This window comes from Falco cherrug (genome assembly GCF_023634085.1).
Source record: "Falco cherrug isolate bFalChe1 chromosome W unlocalized genomic scaffold, bFalChe1.pri SUPER_W_unloc_1, whole genome shotgun sequence".
In the NCBI taxonomy this organism is placed as follows: Eukaryota; Metazoa; Chordata; class Aves; order Falconiformes; family Falconidae; genus Falco; species Falco cherrug.
Genome location: NW_026599288.1, coordinates 6771232 through 6779524, shown reverse-complemented (window position 1 = coordinate 6779524; position 8293 = coordinate 6771232). Strand labels below are relative to the sequence as shown.

The following is an 8293-nucleotide window of genomic DNA, read 5'->3' as shown; positions in this document are numbered from 1 at the left end:
CACTCACACTCCCATGGCTGGGTCCCCACCGCTGAGGGCCTTACCCGCCCTTCCCCATGGGCAGGCCCTTGCCCAGGGCCTGCCCGCCTTGTCCCAGAGGCTTGGCACGCTGCCCAGAAGGCCCACGCGGTGCCCTTGGCAGCCCACAGCTCCACCATCCCAGCCGTCTGACACACCTTCACCACCACCGTGAAGAGCGGTGAGAGCGAGCCCTGCCTTACAGGCCCACCGCCCCCTGCCAGGCAAGCTTCTACAGAGCTTGGCTGGCCACTGAATGCAGCTCTGGCAGGTGCCGTGAGAGAGAAGGAGCCAGCCACCGGGCTGACGGTGGCCACCCAACAACCCCTTCGTCCTCTCTCCTGTGCTGCAGGGGGACAGCGGTGGGCCTCTCGTGTGCCAAGACAAGAGCGCCGACTACTTCTGGCTTGTTGGCGTGACCAGCTGGGGGACGGGCTGTGCGAGAGCAAGGAAGCCCGGAGTCTACACCTCCACCCAGCACTTCTACGACTGGATCCTGGCGCAGATGGGCCTGCGCCCAGCAGTAACCACTACTGCAAGGCCACAGCCAGTCTTCACCTACACCCCCGTTCAGAGGCCAAGGCCAAGGCCAAGGCCAACAGAATCGAGCCGGTTTCCACCCTGCCCGTTTCCAGTCCAGAAGCTGCTGGACTTCTTTACTCGGCTGCAGGAGCTCCTGCAGTACCTAAGGGCGAAATAGCTTGGAGCAGCACCGTGAGGAGCATGCAGGGCAGGCTGCAGCGCACGACGACCGTTTCCTGCTGGGGCAATCCCTGCTGATGAAAGGCAGCCTCAGTGACAAAGGCCTGCTCTGTCCTGCCCGCGCTGCTCACAACGGCAGAACTCAGCAGGCTGCCTTCTTGCAATAAAGTGTTTCCGTTGGCATGGCTAACCATGCGCCAGTGCACTGCAGTCTCCTGTGCGAGGCAAGGACTTCCAGAGCCGGCACCTGCCGAAGGAGGCAGGCTGCCAAGTCGGGCACAAAGGGTCACCGCAAAGGGCTGAAGCTCTGCCTGCTCCGAGAGAAGCATGAGGGAACAGTGGAAGGAAGGCAGGCAGGTCATAGGAGGGCTCAGGGCCTTGGGGGTGGCAGTTGGAAGCAGAGAATGCCTTGGGCTGGCTCCTGCTGGCATCCCTGTGGGCTTCTGTACGAGGCGCAAGCCAGCTTGAAAGTGGCCTCTCAGGGCCAGCTGGGCTTCAGGGGAAATCCACGAGCTGGGGCCTTTGCTCACGCCACGGAGTTCCTGGGCTTCCCCAGGCTGCTCTGCTTTCACAGCTGCACCATGTTTCCAAGCCCAAGCCTACGGCTGCAGTGGCTGCAGGGAGCGCCTTGAGCTTTGAGTGGGAGCAAAGAGGCTGCTGCTGCTGCTGCTCGGCAGTTGCCCCCCTCCCTGGCTGCCTCCTGGCTGTAGTAGCGGCCACGCTAGAGGAGCAACCGGAGGCCTGGGCCATACCAGACCCCTATGGAGGGGTGCCGCGGGGACTCGAGTGGAATGGTCGAGACTAGGGGACCAGGCCCCCCGTCCGGTGGGCTTTTTTTGAGGGCTTGAGGCTCTGCAGAGGGGTCTGGGGTGCAACGAAGGCCTCAGAAGGGGGCCTGAGTGGACTAGAGAGAGCCTAAGGCAGCCTCCGGGTAGCCAGGGGAAAGGGTGCCCAGTGCCAGGTGGCCTCCACAGCCACCAGGGACCTGGGCACAGGCACCGTCACGTGGGGAGGCAGGGAGCGTGGCATGGGCTTGTTGTGCTCATCATCTCCTTGCCCCTTTGCAGTGCCTTGATCTTGCAGCTAGCCCAGGCACTGCCCCCCACCAGCACAGGGTCCCTTGCACAGCACTCCAGCTTAAGATCACTGGCACCGGCTGCCCAGAGAGGCCTCTGGAGACATTCCAGCACCACCTGCACAGGATTTTGTGCAACCTGCTCTAGCACAGCCTGCTTTTGCAGGGCGTTGGACTGGATAATCTCCAGAGGTTCCCTCCAACAACGACCATTGTGTGATTCTGGGACTCGCGGCACTTTGGCTGAGGAAGAAGAGGTCAGGACCCTCAGGCCACCCGACACCTGACTGCCTTCCCAGTGCCTGTCCAAGAAACCTGCCAGTCCTCACTAACAGAAGTTGGACCTGCACACGTGGGCTTGCACATGTGCATGAGCACTGCAGGGCAACAGCCTTCTCTCTCTTCCCCGTCCTCTACCGCAGGGCGAGCGCAGATGTTCTGCCAAGGGAGCACCAGCCTGCACAGGCCCCGCTGCTGTCGCTGTCATGCAGCACCTCTTCTACCCCGGGCTCCCTCTACTGTGTCCCACACCACTGGCCTGGTGTGATGGCAGAGCCAGTGGCACTACCTGGCTCTGCACCTTTTTGGTCCATCAGGGCAACCTGGGTGCCAGTGGGGAAGCTGGGAATTGCCCTTGGCCAACACCTCTCCCTGGAGCTGCCAGAGGAGGAATTCCTTGTGGGTGGCAGGGATCCCAAAGCATGAGGAATTCCCCTTTGGATGGCAGGGACAGTGCGCAGAGCCCCATCGATTTGAAGCCACCCCCAGCAGCCCCTCAGCCATGGCCACGGTCACACAGAACCTCACCGAGGAGCTCATCCATATCGTCCAGGACACCCTCATAGTGACCAGGCAGTACCAAAAGTTTCTGCAAGTAATGATGGCCAAGTGGCAAGAGGCGGTCTGTAATGGGATGCACACCACGCTCACCACCCCCCCACAGTTCTCTCCCTCCCCCGCCGCCAGGGAAGAGGAGCAGCAGGAAAGAGGAGCAGCTCTATCCAGGGCTGCTTGAGCCCAGAGGGTTTTTCCAGGGCCTTCGAGTGGAGCTGCTGGGGCAGATGCGCACATGGAGAAGATGGCAGATGGGGACAAAGGCCAATCGAGGACATGGGGCCAAGCAGAAGCAGCCCTGTGCAGGTGGGCAGAAGGAGCCCAATGGGGATGAGGAAGAGGAACCCCATGACACCAGACAGAATCAGCTCCATGGGCCTGGGCAGCACCATCCACGTGGGGCCAGGCAGCAGCACCCCAGCAGACCCCAGGCCCCAGTAGCATGTCCCCATGGGCAGGGCACGTGGGCAGGCAGCCTCAGGACCGTGCTGGGCAGGACTGTGCCTGCAGGAGGGCTGCTCCCAGCTGTGGGGCTGCCCAAAGGCTTGGTGGAGATGCGACTGCCGGCACCACTGTGTCCGTTTCTGCAAGCCCCCATGGTGGCAGCGCTGCTCCCAGAAGAGCAGTGGGTTCCCCTGCCAGTGAGCAGCTGGCAGGGTGCAGGGCTGGGAACCCTCTGGGGTGCACCCCCATCTGAAACGTTAAATCTTTCCTCTATCCTGGTGCTGGGGCTCATCCATCCATCTCGCAGCTGGGGCTGTGTCACCCTCAGTGCCTGAACCCAGTGGGGATGTGGGCACTGCTGGCACCCACAAAACAGGGGGTGGGGGTGTCTGGTACCACAGTGGGTGTGCTAGAATGGGGGGACCAGGCTGGGCTAGAGAAAGGGGCCAGCATGAACCTCATCAGGTCCAACAAGTGCCGACTCTGGCCCCTGGGGATGAACAAGCCCCAGCCCTTGCACAGGCGGGGGCCACCTTGCTGGAAAGCAGCTTGGCAAGGAAGGTCCTACTGGGCTCCTCAACGAGCTGCCTGCTGGGCAGGGGATCTGTGCCCCTTGCAAAGGGGGGATCCAGTATGTGTTGAGACCCCACGGTGAATCCATACACCACAAATAGAAAGGCATGTTATCCCCAGGTTGGCATATTCAAATGGCTAACAAATGGGGTATGGCCTTGGTGCCTTAAACATTTTTGTCCAATCTAGATAATAGAGTTGAAACATGGGAATAAATCCCCCACCCCATCAAAACACTCCCCTCAGGAATTGTTTGTGAACCATTTGTTGTGAATCGTGGAATAGAACAATGGAGCATGGCATACCCCAGACTTGTGAACCCTTATTCCAAGCATGTGTCCTTGTTGGGGTTTTCAGGTACCAGGGTTTAAACCTGCAGATCCCACCTGTTATGAAAAAACTACCAGTCCAGGAAACACATTGCAATATGCAGTTTTGCTTACCCACAAAACAAAATGGAATTTTGTGTGGGAAGGAAAAAAAAACAAACTACGACCCATCAACACGCTCCCCTGTTTGATATCCAGCCCCTCAGGGTCCTTTCTGAGCATGTTCAGATGGGAAGATGTACTTTGTACTACAAAATTATTTACATATGCATAAGGCACTTGGGTATGTCACTTTGATCCTGGGGGCCTTTCTTGGGGTCTTTAGAGATCGTTGGTGGTCACAACTTGGTGAACTTCAGCTGAACTTTCCTGGGGCACCTGCACTCTACTTGTTGTTATAGAACTTCATTTCTTCTCTGTGCTATATGGTTTTGATGGCAACACACCGTTACCCCACTTCCCTCGTCTATTGGTATAGCCCAGGTGCCTCTGTAAGCTTGCCACCCCTTACTGAGCTTATTCAATAGGTTGAGTTAATCATTGCTTTAGTTGCAGCCTCTCCTAGTGATTCTTTATAACTTCATCCCATCAGCGAGGAGAAGCGTCCAGCTCTGCCACTGAAGGCAGCAGCCTCGAGTCACCAGGCTGCTCCCTACAGGAAGCAATCCCGACTGCCTGGATCTCGCCGCTGAGAGGCTGTATTTAAAAATGAAGTGTTTTCCAGCAAGGGAAACAAGGCTCGAGCGCTCATACTCCGCCTGGTGACTCTCCCAGGCAGCTGCATATTGCCAGTCCCTCAGCAGGACATGTGTAGCCAGAGCCCTGCCGGAGTCAGCAGCAAAACACGCTAGCCCTATTCCTGCAGGAACTACAAACGCCGGGGCGGCTGCGGGGGGCTCTGCGAGTCGGAGTGCCTGGTGCCTGTGCCCAGGGCACCTGCCGGCGCCTCTTTCCCTCCTTAGCTCTCGGCTCACCCTCCAGCTGCCCCGGGGGCCCAGCACACCGGGGGGTTGGAGCCTCCCCACCGCACCCCCAGGCAGCCAGCAGGCAGCAGACATCCCTGCGCTGGCCTAAGGGCCTCCCTTGCCCCACGGCCGGCAACAGGCCCCCTCAGCTGGGACACTGCCCCAGCACAGGCTGTGCCTGCCCAGACCAACATGGCTGCAGGAGTCTGAGGGTGGGCAACAGCAGCTCCCAGCATGCCCCGGGAACAACATGGCTGCCAGCAGCCCCAGGCCTACAGCTCCCAGCATACCCTGGGAACAACTGGGCCATGGGGCAGCCCCGGGCCTACAGCTCCCAGCATGCCCTGGGAACAACATGGCCATGGGGCAGCCCCGGGCCTACAGCTCCCAGCATGCCCTGGGAACAACATGGCCATGGGGCAGCCCCGGGCCTACAGCTCCCAGCATGCCCTGGGAACAACCAGGCCATGGGGCAGCCCCGGGCCTACAGCTCCCAGCATGCCCCGGGGCACGGCTTCTCCCAGCAGGCCCCAGGGTGCCCCTGCCCTGCAGTCGGGCCCTGTGGGGACACCAGCCCCCAGCCCTGGCCCTGCAGGCCCCACAGCCACAGCCCGGGGCTGCTTGAGCACAGGCCCAGGCCCTGGAGCCCCTGTGGGGCAGGGACGAGGGGGAGAGAGGCACCGAGCGACAGGGAGAGGTGGGTCAAGGCAGAGGGGTGGCCAGAGAGGGACAGGAGGCATCCAGAGGGGCAGGGGGAGCGGGAGGGGCTGGGCAGGGATGGAGAAAGGACAGAGACTGGTGAGGAGCAGGCAGGGGGTTGGAGCGGGACAGAGACAGAGGGGCAGAGGGGTGCCGGAGGGAATGCAGTGTCAGCAGCAGGAGAGAGGGACAGGGAGAGGAGCGGAGGGGCGGGAAGGGGGACAGAGGCACAGACCAGTACAGACAGGGTGAGGGACCAGGATGAGCAGGCTGTGACTTTGGCAGTGGGCGGCAAAGCTGCTTCTGTGGGTCTTTCCTTTCTCCTTCTGCCCTTATCCCCTCTCCACCCTTCCCCTCGGTGAGGCTGTGTCTGTGGTGTGCCTGCTCTGGTGAAAGGAGCTCCTCCACCAGCCTGAGGGCAAAGGGAGAGGGGCAAGGAGCGAGGTGTTGCAGTCCTTAGTTTGCAGGTTTCATATACCGTCCCTGTTCAGAAAACACAGCGTGTATGTGGGTCAGTGGTGCTGGCAGATTTTTATTCTTTATAGCGATTTCTTTAAATACCGGACTTCATGCAGAAGGTTCGCACGGTGCTGTGCTTCTAGTAAACAGAATTGCTTTTATGCATGCTGCAGTCTGGAGGTGGCAAGTGCCAGGTGAGAGACGAAGATGGAAATGAAAGCAAGTGACGCACTTGCAGTGGTGATCCTGCCACAAACATGCTGTGTATTGACACGGGAGAACGCTGCAGGGACTCTCAGAAGTCAAGGTTTTCAGTGCTGTTTCTGTATTTGAGACCCAAGGGATGGTTTCCCTCTGCATGTGTTTCTGTGCAGGTATGTGCATGGAACATGGGTGTGTCCCTGTGCCATAAGTGGGACTGATGGCAGCTTTTCATTTCATTCCAACTCAAAAGTAAAGAAAGACTGTACCTGCAAAAGAATTCAAACAGCCGTCTGTCTTTCCCAGAGCGAGCATAGAAGCGTGGGGGAGCAGTTTGCAGGTTCAGAACTTGAGCCTGCTCTGGGTGGTAAACGCTCAGGAGAGGAAAGAGAAGCCCCACTTTTTTAACTACAGCTCTGCTTCCCTTAATGTGTCTTCTTGTTAGATTGTGTCGGTGGTCAGTTTAAAAGGACATGATTAAACTGTGCTTGTTTATCAAGATATTTGAGGGTTATTTACTGTCTTAAATCCGCTTACGAGTGGGGCACTCTGTTGCCCTGTGGGCAGTACAATGTCGAGACTGGTAATTTTCCTTTTCTTCCCTAGTGTACGGATGCATTTATGAAGGCAAGTGTTGGGTCTTACTGGCGCCACACAAGAAACCAACGTGTGATACCCAGACATTCACTGTTAGAAACAGGAAGAAGCCATGGGCCCTTGCTTCAGATTGTGCAAAAGATGTACCAAGGCTGAGGAAAATGGCAAAAAGGGAAGAAATGCCATAGCGTAACTTTGGGATGGCAGGTGAGGTTTCCATCAGTGTTCCTCAAATGTAGCAGCCTCATTTTGTTTGCAGATGTGGTGCTGAACTCAAACTACGAGACTAGTTTCCTTTATTGTGGGTGATACTATAGCGCACGTACCTTTCATGTCCCAAGTGAAGTTGCCAAGGCTCTAGTTAAACTTCTGCAGAACCACCTCAAATTTTCCTTAGTGCGTGATTTCCTTCAACAGTCAAGTCCAGGTCTATGGCATACAATAACCCCTCCCCTATTTGGGATCTGGATGCAGCTGATTTTTAATTTAGACTTATCTGCTGTTGAGAGATTTTCTTTTTTTGGTCCAAATAGGGAAATGCTGATTGTGTGCATTCTTTTGCTTTTTCATAGTGTTCCATGCTTAGTCATTTGTTCCTTACAAAAATAATGTATGGGTGTCTATGAAGCTGGAGGTGTTTACGTTCTGGTGGCTGAATGTAGCAGTGGAGCTATCTTGCTGTATTTAAATCAAGAGGAGCATAATGTAATTTCACTTAAAATCTGGTCTTGGTAGGCAGATCCTACCCTGATAAGCATTTTTAAAAAAATAATAATAAAAAAATTCAAATCTGTGAAGAGGTATAGGTGGAGCACCTGAACTGGTGCAAGGCCGCAATTCTCTCGCTGGTATCCACACGTTGCAGAACTGTTGCCATCATGACCGTGAAATAGCGAGCCATTAATGTTAACTACTAGCAGCTTGTGAACCTAACAGTCAAGGTAGAAAATAATTTCCCACTGCCACCTTTTTTTAATTTTCTTTTATGTTTTAAAGTTTCTGATTTGATACTTTCTGATGTATTTGAAACCTGTGTCATATCCTGTGTGGTTTGTGACACGTGTGTGGCAGATGGGACTTTTCTGCTTGGAGAGGTGGTGAGATGGAGAGTGGAGAATGGTTTTATGGCACAAGTGTAAAAGTATAAAAAGGGATTAAGAGGCTTGTGTACCTTGCTGCCAGTTCAGTGGCATGAGAATTCCTGTAATGACAAATTCCTTCTGGCTCTGAAGGAATGAACATGCCAACCTGCTGAGTTTCCACCCAGAGCAACACTAGCAACAGATGTCCTTCCCAAATGGTGAGGTGGTTGTAAGCTTCATCAGTAGTAGAAGCTGTGGAGAAAGTCACGAATCATCTGCCGTTCTGCAAGTCAAGTGCTTGGCTCTTTTGTCACT

The 8293-nt window shown here is 56.1% G+C and overlaps 1 long non-coding RNA gene across 1 annotated transcript; it reads left to right on the top strand.

The window, feature by feature from the left end:
• Positions 1–5477: 5477 nt before the first annotated feature.
• Positions 5478–7077, top strand: LOC129734912 (uncharacterized). The gene is made up of 3 exons (XR_008730447.1): positions 5478–5637; positions 6185–6292; positions 6906–7077. It is a non-coding gene; the product is annotated as an uncharacterized LOC129734912 (long non-coding RNA).
• Positions 7078–8293: the final 1216 nt, after the last annotated feature.